Below are 12,228 nucleotides of genomic sequence, written 5' to 3' on the forward strand. Positions count from 1 at the left end.
ACAATTAATTTTGAAAGAGGAGATGAACAGATGAAAGTAGGGTTTAGGGACAACAGGTTTAGGTAGGATTCTCTTGGAAACAAATAATGATATAAGATAATGGTAAATAAATGATGAGATAAGAGACTGGAAAATAAATTATGAGGTAAGATAATGGAAAATACAGAAAGCATGCTTAGATAGGATTTTTTTTGTGGGAACAAACGTTGAAATAAGAGGGAAGATCTGTGGAATGAAGTTTTAGTTGGACTTCAGTACCAAATGTTACACTGAAAATAAACCCTGTCCTTTTCTTTTGTGTTATTCAGCTATGTGTTTATGTGTACCCTTGTGTATCTGTGTTCTTCTTGTCTCTGTGTATTTACCTGATAAGATTAATTGAATTTTCTCTTCTAGTACTAAGCTGCATTTACTATGATGAGGAATACTGTTATCCTCAAATTTAATATTCTTTACTTTGGAAAGATGTTTAGACATTATTTATTCTGTTCTGTTTTATTTTAATGCTCATGTGTCAAGTTAATATTTCAATGAATATTCTCATGTTTCATTTATTTACTTATGTCACAATTCCTGGAATACTCATGTATATGCTTCTTTCTATACCTTTGTAAAGCCTGTATTACTATAAATGTTGTCTGTATTATCATGTTCTTCAGTGATGTTTTCTGTAGCATTGTAATTGTATACTTATGCTATAAAACTGCAAATTGTATAGACATCAGCTCTTAAGATTAAGTAAATAGTAGGGATTCATTTTACTGCACACATTTCTGTTGGCCATACTGTATGTGTAAAATCTCTGAGACTAAATGACTGTGTTAGTGTTTGGACATGTGCTGATAATTCAGCAAGGGACTGGTTAACAACATTGCTGGTTCTAAGGACATTGCAAAAAAATTAGTGAGTCCATAAGTAGTGGTTTATGGACTTGCTTTATTATCCGCAAGATTCTTCAATTGTGATTGTGCACCCGCACAGTTGCAATGGATGGCTGCTGGCCATCTCTACAAGGACTACAGTGGGTCTGCACCCTTGGTGACCCACTTCTACCATAATCTCTACAAGGACTACAGTGGATCGGCACCCTTGGTGGCCCACAACTACCATAATCTCTACAAGAAATATTTGTGAGTCTGCTCTGTGGTGACCTACTAATTCTACCAATGTTCTTCAAGACTTCGACTGACTCAGCTGTGGTTTTGCTGTGTTGTGGCCCATTACCAATCTTCATGTCAAGAGGCAGTACTGTTTCCATTGGGAGGACAACACTTCTTCAAGACTGCATGGAGATCCACTACTTGTGTGTGCATTTTCTTTTACTGCTCAGACTTTGTACATAAAACTGTCATAGAGTACTACTCCGATATATGATTAGGAATGTCTTTATGGACTGTGAGGAAAATATTTTCTTTTGACCAACCGTGCATTAATAATTGTGTGCATTTAACAAATTGATCCTGGCTACTGCCCAAAATAAATAGTGAAATTTTTTGTGGGGAGCAGGGGAGCTACGTAAGTGGGCTGCTTCTGTGTCGGCAGCGCTGTGTACGCTTTGCATTGGATCTCTGCCCTTTCTTTGTAAGAGACTCTGTGGCTGGTTGGACTGGTTGTTGGATTATTCGTTAGTGTAGTGTTGGGCAGTTGGATGAGAACAGCGCATAGTGTTGGGCAGTTGGAGGTGAGCCGCCAGCACCGGTGGATGTGACGAGAGAGATGCCAGAGTTTGAGAGGTTACTATGAGCGGACGATCTGGACGTGTGTTCGTCAGAAAAAGGAAATCTGTAAAACATATATGACTTTTGAAATATATTATGGTAAATACATTGTTTGTTCTCTATCAAAATCTAATCTTTCATTTGCTAACTATGCCTATCAGTAGTTAGTGCCTTCAGTAGTTAGAATCTTTTACTTAGCTAGCAGTATTGACGCTCGCAGTATTGCAGTAGTTCGCGTAATGAAGGTTTTTGTAAGGTAAGTACTTAATCATATGTATAGGTTATTGTTAAGTTTTCTTTTTAGACAAGGCCATTCTTTTGAATTAATTATTTGAAGTCAGGTTTTCCTTTTTTTGAACATTCAGGTTGTGTTGCGCTAGAATATTGTGTATCAGTGTTGACACGGTAAGAATAAGTAAAGAGAAGTTAGGTTCACTTGTATTCAATTATTTCACTCAGCAGTTTTAGTAAATATTTAATAACAGTAACACACTTCTGCCCTACCTCCCTATCCATAGCGAACCCTACTCCCGTTATACCATTTTCTGCTGCTGTTGATAGTACCCTACACTCGTCTGACCAGGAATCCTTTTTTCTCCATTTCACCTCACTGACCCCTGCTATATCTAGATTGAGCCTTTCCATTTCCCTTTCAAGATTTTCTAGCTTTTCTGTCACATTCAAGCATCTGACATTCCATTCCCCGATTCGTAGAACGGTATCCTTTCGTTGGTTATTCAGTGTTTTTTCATGGTCGTCTCCCCTTTGGCAGTACCCTGCCGGAGTTCCGGATGGGGATCTTTTCCGGAATCTTTCCAATGAAGAGATGATCATGGCACTTTTTCAATTACAGGCAACATGTCCCGTGAATACACGTTATGCGTCTTTAATGCAATGGTTTCGATTGCGTAAGATACGTTATGATTCTAACGCCATATTCCCATACCGCCTGTGCGTGGACAGGCCGACTTTCCTCATAGTCTGGAATCCGCCGCGTACAGGACTAGGGGGAGTGGGGTACGACAACACCGATACAGGACAAAGCACCGGACTTGACTTAGATTAGAACTAGTTAGTAGGACTTAGATTAGGAAACTAGTTATTTAGGAACCTGTAGCGAATAGCATCCTTGGCCTGCCCAGTGTCAGGGGCACGCTCGATGAGCAAGGCTCTAAAAAGTAGGTTTATAAACTACTGACATAACTCAGACGCTGCAGGCAGTAGAGTTTAGTTAAGCGCAGGTCATATAAAGTTAACATTAATAATAATAAATAAACTAGTTGCCATTGTTATCTAGTTATAGCTGTAGCTCACTAATTAATTAAATTTGTATCTAGCTGCAGTTAATTAGGACCCACTAATCATTTAAGGAAGGGGGTTAAGATTGTATAATTATTATAAATTTGTTATAAAGATTTTTTTTAAAAAAATACGCTATGAATAGGGAAGTAGTGCAGAGACTGAGCTACTCTGAGCAGTTCATTAATATGGATGTTCTAGTCAGATTCGACAGAAAATCTACGCCGACAAAAATACTACAGCCATATACGCCAACGTTGCAAGCAAAAGATAAGAGATATAAGGAGTATTTCAACATATTGAACACGGGTCATCCAACACGTAAAGGGAGAGGAAAATCTAATAGTCATGGCGGATTGAAACGCGATAATAGGGGACGGGTAGAACAAAGAGTTATGGGAGAACATATGCTAGGCACTAGGAATGAGGAAGGGGAAAGTAAGTTCTACAATAAATTTCAGATGGCAATAGTGAATACTCTGTTCAAGAATCTCGCTAGAAGAAGGTATACTTGGAAAACAAACGGAGACACAAGTGATTCCAGCTGGATTTTATCATAGTCAGACACAGATTCAGAAATCATATATTACTTTGTAAAGCGTACCCAGGAGCTGAAATAGAGTCACATCATGAACAGTAAACCGCAGTTGAAGAGAATCGACAGCAATAATCACTGTGAAGAGAAGTGGGATACTCAAGTCTTGAGAAAAGATGAGATGCTTTTGAAGTTCGCTAAAGATGTGAATATTACGATAAACAGTGGCAGAGCAGGCAGTTCAGTGGAAGAGGAGTGGACATCGCTAAAAAGAGCAACATGCAGACATAGTTTCAAGAAAGAATACTGCAAACAAGCCTTGGGTTACAGAATAAATATTTCAACTGGTCGACGAAAGCAGGAAGTATGAAAATGTTCAGGGAAAGAGAGCAATACAGCAACATAAATCGTTTGCAAATTAAATAAGTAGCAAGTGCAGGGCAGCCAAGGCGAAACGGGTGCAGAAAAAAATGTGATGAAATTGAAAAGTAGTTCATAGGCGGAAGGAAAGCCAAACAGCTTTCGGTGGAATTAAAAGCAAGGGTGATAACATTAAGTATACAATTGTAATTTGTTTGTGAAACACGGGGGAAAGAACAGATTGGTGGAAAGAGTACAATGATGCCCTCTATGAGGAGGATGACATCTCTGATGAGGTGACAGGAGAAGAAACAGGAGTCAACCGGGAAGGGGAAGGCGATGTCATATTAGAGTCAGATTTTAAAAGAGCTCCGGGAGGCCTGAGATCAAATAAAGGAGATGACATAGATAACATTCCGTCGGAATTTTTATTACTGGGGGAAGAGGCACTGACTTTTCATGTTGGCGTGTAGAATGTAAGATTGGCGGCATAACTTACCATCAGACGTTAGGAAAAATTCGTCCACACAACTCCGAACTTAAAAAGGGCAGATACGAACGAAACCCATCGCACGATCAGCTTAACATCTCATGTATCCAAGCTGCACACGAGGATAATATACAGAAGTGTGAAAAAAAATTGAGGATCAGTTAGACGACGATCAGTTTGGCTTAAGACAGGTAAAGGCACCTGAGAGATAGATCTCACTCTACACTTGATAAAGGAAGCAGTACTGATTAAAATCGACACGCATTCATTGGATTTGTCGGTCTAGGAAAAGTGATCAACAATGTGAAATGATTCCAGATGTTCGAAATTCTGAGAAAAATATGACTATGCCACGATGAAAGAAGGGCGACACACGATACGCACAAGAAGTAAGAGGGAACAAAGAGCTCGGATAAAAAGGGCCCAAAACAGGGCTTACAGTCTTTCACCCCTGATGATCAATCTAAACATCGAAGAAGCAATGACGAAAATAAAAGAAAGGTTCAGGAGTGGGATTAAAATTTAGGTTGAAAGGATATCAATGATAAGATGCGATGATGAGTTTGTTATCCTCAATGAAACTGAAGAATAATTACAGCATCTGTTGAAGGGAATGGACAGTCTAATGAGTACAGCATATGGATTGACAGTAAACCGTAAAATTCAAAATAATGAGAAGTAGCAGAAATGAGAATAGCGAAGTAGGTGAATTTACCGAATCCTGTATTGGAAGCAAAATGACACATGACGGACGGTGGAAGGAGGACATAAAAAGCAAACTAGCACAGCACAGAGGGCATTTCTGGCCAAGAGAGGTCGACTGGTGTCAAACATAGGCCTTAATTTGAGGATGGAATTTCTATGAATGTACCCTTGGAGGACAGCATTGTGTGGTATGGATAGTGAGGTAACCATGACAGAAGAGAATCGAAACGTTTGAGATGTGGTGTTACAGAAGAAAGTTGAAGTGGTCTGATAAGATGAGGAATGAGGAGTTCTCCGCATAATCGGCGAAGGGAGGCACATGAAACGTGCAGAGATCGTGGATAAGGGACTGGAGAGCTGGGTCTTTACGACTGGGTGTGTTTATGGCTGACAAATTTTTACTGTAAAATTGCTTTATCCTTACTTTTTTTACATTTCTTCTTTTTTCTTAAGGCCATTAACAACTAGGTGGATGCAGCGGCCATCCAGACGTTTTAGAGAAAACGTTTGGTACAAAATATTTACATTTGTGAATGAACTGCTTGTTATCAAATATTATACATGGTTTGTTTACAGTTGAGATGTGTATTACTGGGCTGATGTAGTGTATGTTATTTATTACTATACACATAAAGTTTTGGGTTTAATAGCTTATTTAGAAAAAGGGTGGATTTATGCATTAGCTTACATACTTTACATGAAACTGTTGAATGTTTATATTGGTAGCTGTGAGTCTGCTACACAATCTACGAGGCTTGAACGAAAAGTAATGCCCCCACCTTCGTTTATTGGGTTTGGATGGGACTATTTTAATAAATCAGACGCAGAAATCATCCATAGAATGTGATCTTTAATTACCAATATTCACTTTTCCACATAATCACCAGCCAATTGGATACATCTCTGCCAACGATGAACAAATTTTGTGAAACCGTCACGGAAGAAGTCGACATTCTGTTTCCGCAAACACAGTCTCACAATTCTCTCAACGTCTTCATCAGAAGCATAATGATGTCCCCGCAGATGGTCTTTCATTATCGGGAACTGATGGAAGTCAGACGGTGCTAAGTCTGGACTGTATGGAGGATGCCATACGGCGGTGAGATTCATTCTCTGTAGTTCTGTTGTGGTGGCACGAGAAGTGTGTGGTTTGCCAAGCAAAGCAATAATGTGACCTGCACGTTCTTGTGAAATGCTGATTGTGCTTACAATTTTTCTCTGAGTCATATGATGATCGTTCTGAATCAATCTGTCAACATTTTGCTTGTGTAACTCGGTGGTTGTTGCCACAGACTTCCTACTCTTAGTTTGTCACGCAGGTCAGATGTTGCCGACTCAAATTTAAACTTACTCGCCCAACGACGCACAGTACTCACATCAACACAATCACCGTAAACTGCTTTCATTCTCTAATGAATCTCCTTTGGGGTGACACCTTCTGCTGTCAAGAATTCACGTTGCTTAAATCGCATTGACCGACCGTCTGCGCAGGGTTCCATACTTTATACTGCAGCAACACAATCGTTCAATGCTAAGGCTTCCCGACAACTAGAGCTGTATAGAAGAGGCTACGGAACAAACCAGTACCTGCCGCATACCAATGCTGCCAACTGTTGAAGAGTTACGAAGTCAGCCCTCGTACAACTTGTCATCCGCAAACAGCAAAACGCAATTTTTATTTGTATTATGCATTTTCGGGCGAAAATGAGTATGTATCCCATTATTTTGCCTGTTACTTAGACTTTTACGTTGTGGTGTTTGTCTCCTTTGTTTGTGGTGTGGTAACACGCTGATGTCTACCGCTTTTGTCGTTTCACAGGCATTTTCAGCGATTTTTCGAACTTATACAGTATTTTCTCCGCCATTAGGTGTTGTTGTGGCTGTATAGTATTCATTTGCAATAAATGTTTTCTCCAAATTTAATATGTTATAACAGTTTTACAGAGAGGAAATAAAGTAACTCACTGAAGAGAGTACAAAAAGTTCTGACACATTTCTGTGTAAAATAAAAGTCCAAGGCGGAATTCCTTATCCAATTTTCTTAACAAGCACGGAAATAAGAAGAACAAGATGATCGCATGCAACTGTTGGCGCTCTTTAGTAGAGTTCCTGGCCTGTTTAGTGTTGTGCGTTCAGGAATCGAATATAGCTCCATGGCGAATGGTACAAATGTGACGTGTCGAGTGTGCGTTGGTAGTCCAATGGTTAGAATCCTTCCTGCGGTCAGCACCACGAGCTGTTCTCAGAGCCGGATTGTATTGTCATTGGCTCGTATGTGCGCGTTTATTGGGAACGCACGTTAGGGAACCGTTTATCCTTCCACTGCAAATGATTCCACTGTGACGTGTTATTGGTAATGAGGCACGCATGTGTTGTGCGTGTTTGCTAGTTCAACCACGGGAAGGATAGTGCCGCATAATTTGGATGACTGTGTTGTGTTAGCTTGTGTTGAGACTGTGTAGCTACTGTTTGAAATCTGATTGATTCAGTGTCTTAGTAACAGGACCAGAGTAGTGTTTAATGACAAGGAAGTAATTTATACGTTCCCGAGAGAATGACCGGAAAGTATCGCGTGTGTGTACTAAGCGCAATACCAGTCACTGAATTGAGACTGGAGGTACCACTGTTCATTAGATGTCCACTTATTGGTGTGATCTATGAACACGTTGTTTGTGACAGTTGTGTTGACGCATACAGTATTTGTCTGGTTGGATTTTAGTTTGCTGTGATATCGTTTTTCCTATTTGTGTTGCCTTGTATTGGTTTCGTGTGTTGACATTGTAGTTTGGGGATGACTTGTCTCTGTTTAGCGTGTGGTCACAGAATTGTCGTTGTGCATTTTGACCTCTTTCGACAATGGTTCTTTCATGAACTTGTTTTATGCTTGTCCGTGCTGTTTGTTATGGGCGTCTCCACAGTTATTTATTTGACCTCGTGTTGTATGGGAACGACGGATGTGTTTGTCGTCATTGTCATCGTCGTTGTTGTTGTCTCTCAGAGCGGCCCTTAAGTTTCTTTCCTGAAGTCCTACATCCAGAATCATTCTCATTTGGTAGTGCTTTGATTTTAAGTTATGGCTAGTGCCTGTTTAGTTTTAAGGGGGTTAGGTTCCACCCTTAAATGAAGCCTAGTTTAAGTTATGGCTAGTGCCTTTAAGGACATACATAGTTTGTTATAAGGGACTATTGAGCTAGTAGTAAATAGCGCCAAGCTAACTGAGTTCGATAGTTTAAGTAAGCTTGGGTGTGACTTAGAGCAGCTCCTGTTGTTTGTTATCTATGCTACTTTGGATTAACAACTGAGCATGTAGAGAAACATTAGCTGTGTTACTGTTTGACAGCGGATGCCTGTTTGGGGTCATTCTGTGTGATTTCTATACGTTTAAAATATAGCATGACCGCATTTTCATTAATTGCTTTAATGACAATGAGTGACTCAATGCTCAGTAATAAAAATGAAGTCAGAATCTACTCAAGTTTTCCAATTACATTTTATGCCAATGCTTAAGTAATGTTTTGCTCTTTGGCTCTTTTTTAATGTAATCGAACGGCGATGTTGTGCCTGGTAGTTCTGTTACAGAACAGGCTAGTCTCGCTTTCTCTGCGTGTTGCCCTTTGGCGGTTGATGGGTGCATGCCATTGTTGCCACCCATGTCGAATCATTACTGATGACATGGGATCTTGCCAAATGGAAATATTTTGTACCAAATGTTTTCTCTAAACGTTAATGTGTAACAACAATTTCACAGAAAGGAAATAAAGCAACCCACTGAAGATAGCACAAGAAGTGCTGAAACATTTTGGGTAAAACAAAACTCCAAAGGTGTCTTGCATAAAGCGGGATTCCCAGTCAAATTGCATGTGAGTTGCCAGCCACCGGCAACAACTGTAATCTGGTGCTGGTAGAAGCTAACCAAGACTACACAGTACTTCCACATTTCAAAAGTCAGTCAACAAATATTGTGACAGCGGATTGAACAACTCATCTACAATCGAAATTTAGCAGATTTATTTTATTACTCATATGAATAACTTCACACTTTTCTTTTTTCATGGTCCATTGCCACTTTTCGCACCATACAGATATTTTATCTAAATCATTTTGCAATTCGTTGTGGTCATCTGATGACTTTACAAAACGGTAAATGACAGCATCATCTGCAAACAATCTAATAGGGCTACTCTGATTGTCCCCTATGTCGTTAATACAGATCAGGAACAATAGAGGACCTATAACACTTTGGAGGTTAACGCTGGATATTACTTTTGTTTTACTTGATGACTTTCCGTCTATTACTACAAACTGTGACCTTTCTGACAGGAAATCACGAATCCAGTCACACAACTGAGGTGATATTCCACAGGCACGCAGTTTGGTTAGAAGACGCTTCTGAGGAACGGTGTCGAAAGCCTTCTAGAAATCTAAAAATATGGAATCAATTTGAAATCCCCTGTCGGTAGCACTCATTACCTCATGAGTATAAAGAGCTAGTTGTGTTTCAGAAGAACGATGTTTTCTGAATTCGTGCTGACTTTTCTTCGAGGTAATTCAAAATGTTCGAACACAGTATATGTTCCAAAACCCTACTGCAAATCGACGTTAGTGGTATGGTCCTGTAATTCAGCGGATTACTCCTCTTTCCCTTTTTGGGTATTGGTGTGACTTGAGCAATTTTCGAGTTTTTATGAGCGGATCTTTCTGTGAGCGAGCGGTTGTATATAACTGCTAAATATGCATCTATTGTATCAGCATACTCTGATAGGAACCTGACTGGTATACAATCTGGACCGGAGGCCTTGCCTTTATTAAGTGATTTAAACTGCTTTGCTACACGGAGGATATCTACTTCTATTTTTCACATCTTGGCAGTTGTTCTTGACTGGAATTCAGGAATATTTTCTTTGTCTTCTTTGGTGAAGGACTTTCGGAAAACCATGTTCAATAACTCTGCTTTAATGGCACTGCCATCAGTGACTTTACCGTTGATTGTGTCTTGCCACTGGTGTGCTTTATGTATGACCAGAATCTCATTGGGTTTTCTGCCAGGTGCCGAGATATAGTTTTGTTGTGGAAATTATTAAAAGCATCTCGCATTGAAGTACGCGCTATATTTCGAACTTCTCCAAAACTTTGCCAATCTTGGAAATTTTGCGTTGTTTTAAATTGGGCATGCTTTTTTCTTTGCTTCCGCAACAGCGATCTGACCCTTTTTGGGTACCATGGGGGATGAGAACCATCTCTCATTAATTTATGGGGTATATATCTCAATTGCCGTCAATACTATCTCTTTGAAATCATTCCACATCTTTACTACGCTTACGTGATCAGATCGGAAGGAGTGTAGAATATCTCCTAAAAAGGCGTTAAGAGCATTTTTATCAGCTGTTTTAAATAGATATACTTTGCGTTTCTTTTTGATGGTTGTAGGTGTTACGGTACTCAGCCTAGCAGCAACTGCCTTGTGGTCGGTAATCCCTGTATTCGTCACAATACTCACTATTTGTCCAGGATTATTTGTTGCTAAGAGGTCAAGTATGCTTTCGCACGTGAACTAGATGACGTTTTATGCCTGCCGTTGACTTTAAACGTATAATTTTTCCAGCATATCGAGGGTACATTGAAGTCACCACCAACTATAATTGTATGAGTGGGGTACCTATTTGAAAACAGACTGAAGCTTTGTTTGAACTCTTCAGCAACTATATCTTCTGATTAGGGGGTGGGAGGGAGGGGGGGGGGTGGGGGTTGGTAAAACGATTCAATTAATAGCTTAGTCTGATTGTCAAGTATAACCTCTACCCATACTATTACACAGGAGCTATCTACTTCAATTTCACTACAAGGTAAACTACTTTTGACAGCAATAAATACTCCACCACCAACTGTATTTAATCTGTCCTTTCTGAAGACTGTTAGGTCGTTTGAAAAAATTTCGGCTGAAGTTATTTCCGGCTTTAGCCAGCTTTCCATACCTATAACTATTTGAGCTTCAGTGCTTTCTATTAGGTCTTGCATCTCTGGTTCTTTCCCAACACAGCTACGACAATTTACAACTACAATATCGATCGTTTCTACAACTATCTTACTGTTCTATACCTGCCCCCTTTTAGACGGACGCCCTTTCTGTGGTTTCCTGAGACCCTCTAACCTAAAAAACGCCCAATCCCTTTCACGCAGCCCCCGCTATCTGTGTAGCAGTTTTCTATGTGTAATGGACTCCTGACCTATTAAGCGGAACCCGGAAACGCAACACTTTCAGCAGCGTACTGCACCGCCAATGCATAACGTTCTTGGCTAAACAAACTCTTGGGACAGAGGGCATAAACAGACAATAAAATTCCAAGATAAAACTGCAAACATCGGAAGCTGGGAAGCATGACTCGAGACTTGAACAAACGGGTAATTGATCGTACCTAGCAAGAAGAATACTGAATGGTATCCAAGTCCACTACTCTCCCCATAACATCATGACATCAGTACTGTCACCTGAGCATCTAAATACAGCACTGCTGCCTCGGCGACACAATGAGGAAAATGATCAGGACCGCACGAGGCGGCCAATACTACCAGCTGGTTCCGTAGTGAAGCAAGTTCCGCGAGAGAAGTTCGCAAGGCACGGCACAGAAAATATGGAAAACACTGACAAGAAGAAGAGACAGGATGATAGGGCGTGTGTTAAGACATCAGGGAATAACTTCCGTAGTGCTAGAGGGATCTCTAGAGCGCAAAAACTGTAGGGAAAGGCAGAGAATGGGGATATCCAACAAACAATTAAAGACGTAGGGAGCAAGTGCTACTCGGAAGTGAAGAAGCTGTTGCAGGAATGAAATTCTGAGCGAGTCGTATCAAACATTCCAGAAGACTGGATACTCAAAAAAAGTTTGATTGTCAGATACCAACGCTCTTTGTCAATCAATAACAAGCGCCGTTACAGCACAAAAGCTTACAAAGTACATATGCCAGGTGCCAAAGCCGACAATCTTCTATTGGCTGATTAGGCTTCAAGTACGAGGTCGTTGTGAACGGAGAAAGGAATTCTAATAGGTTATTGGCTTGCGTGATTCGCCAGTGAATGCCTACAGGTAGTGGCACTTTATCATATGTGAATGATAACACTGTTT

This window comes from Schistocerca piceifrons, chromosome 4, assembly GCF_021461385.2.
Source record: "Schistocerca piceifrons isolate TAMUIC-IGC-003096 chromosome 4, iqSchPice1.1, whole genome shotgun sequence".
Classification (NCBI taxonomy): domain Eukaryota; kingdom Metazoa; phylum Arthropoda; class Insecta; order Orthoptera; family Acrididae; genus Schistocerca; species Schistocerca piceifrons.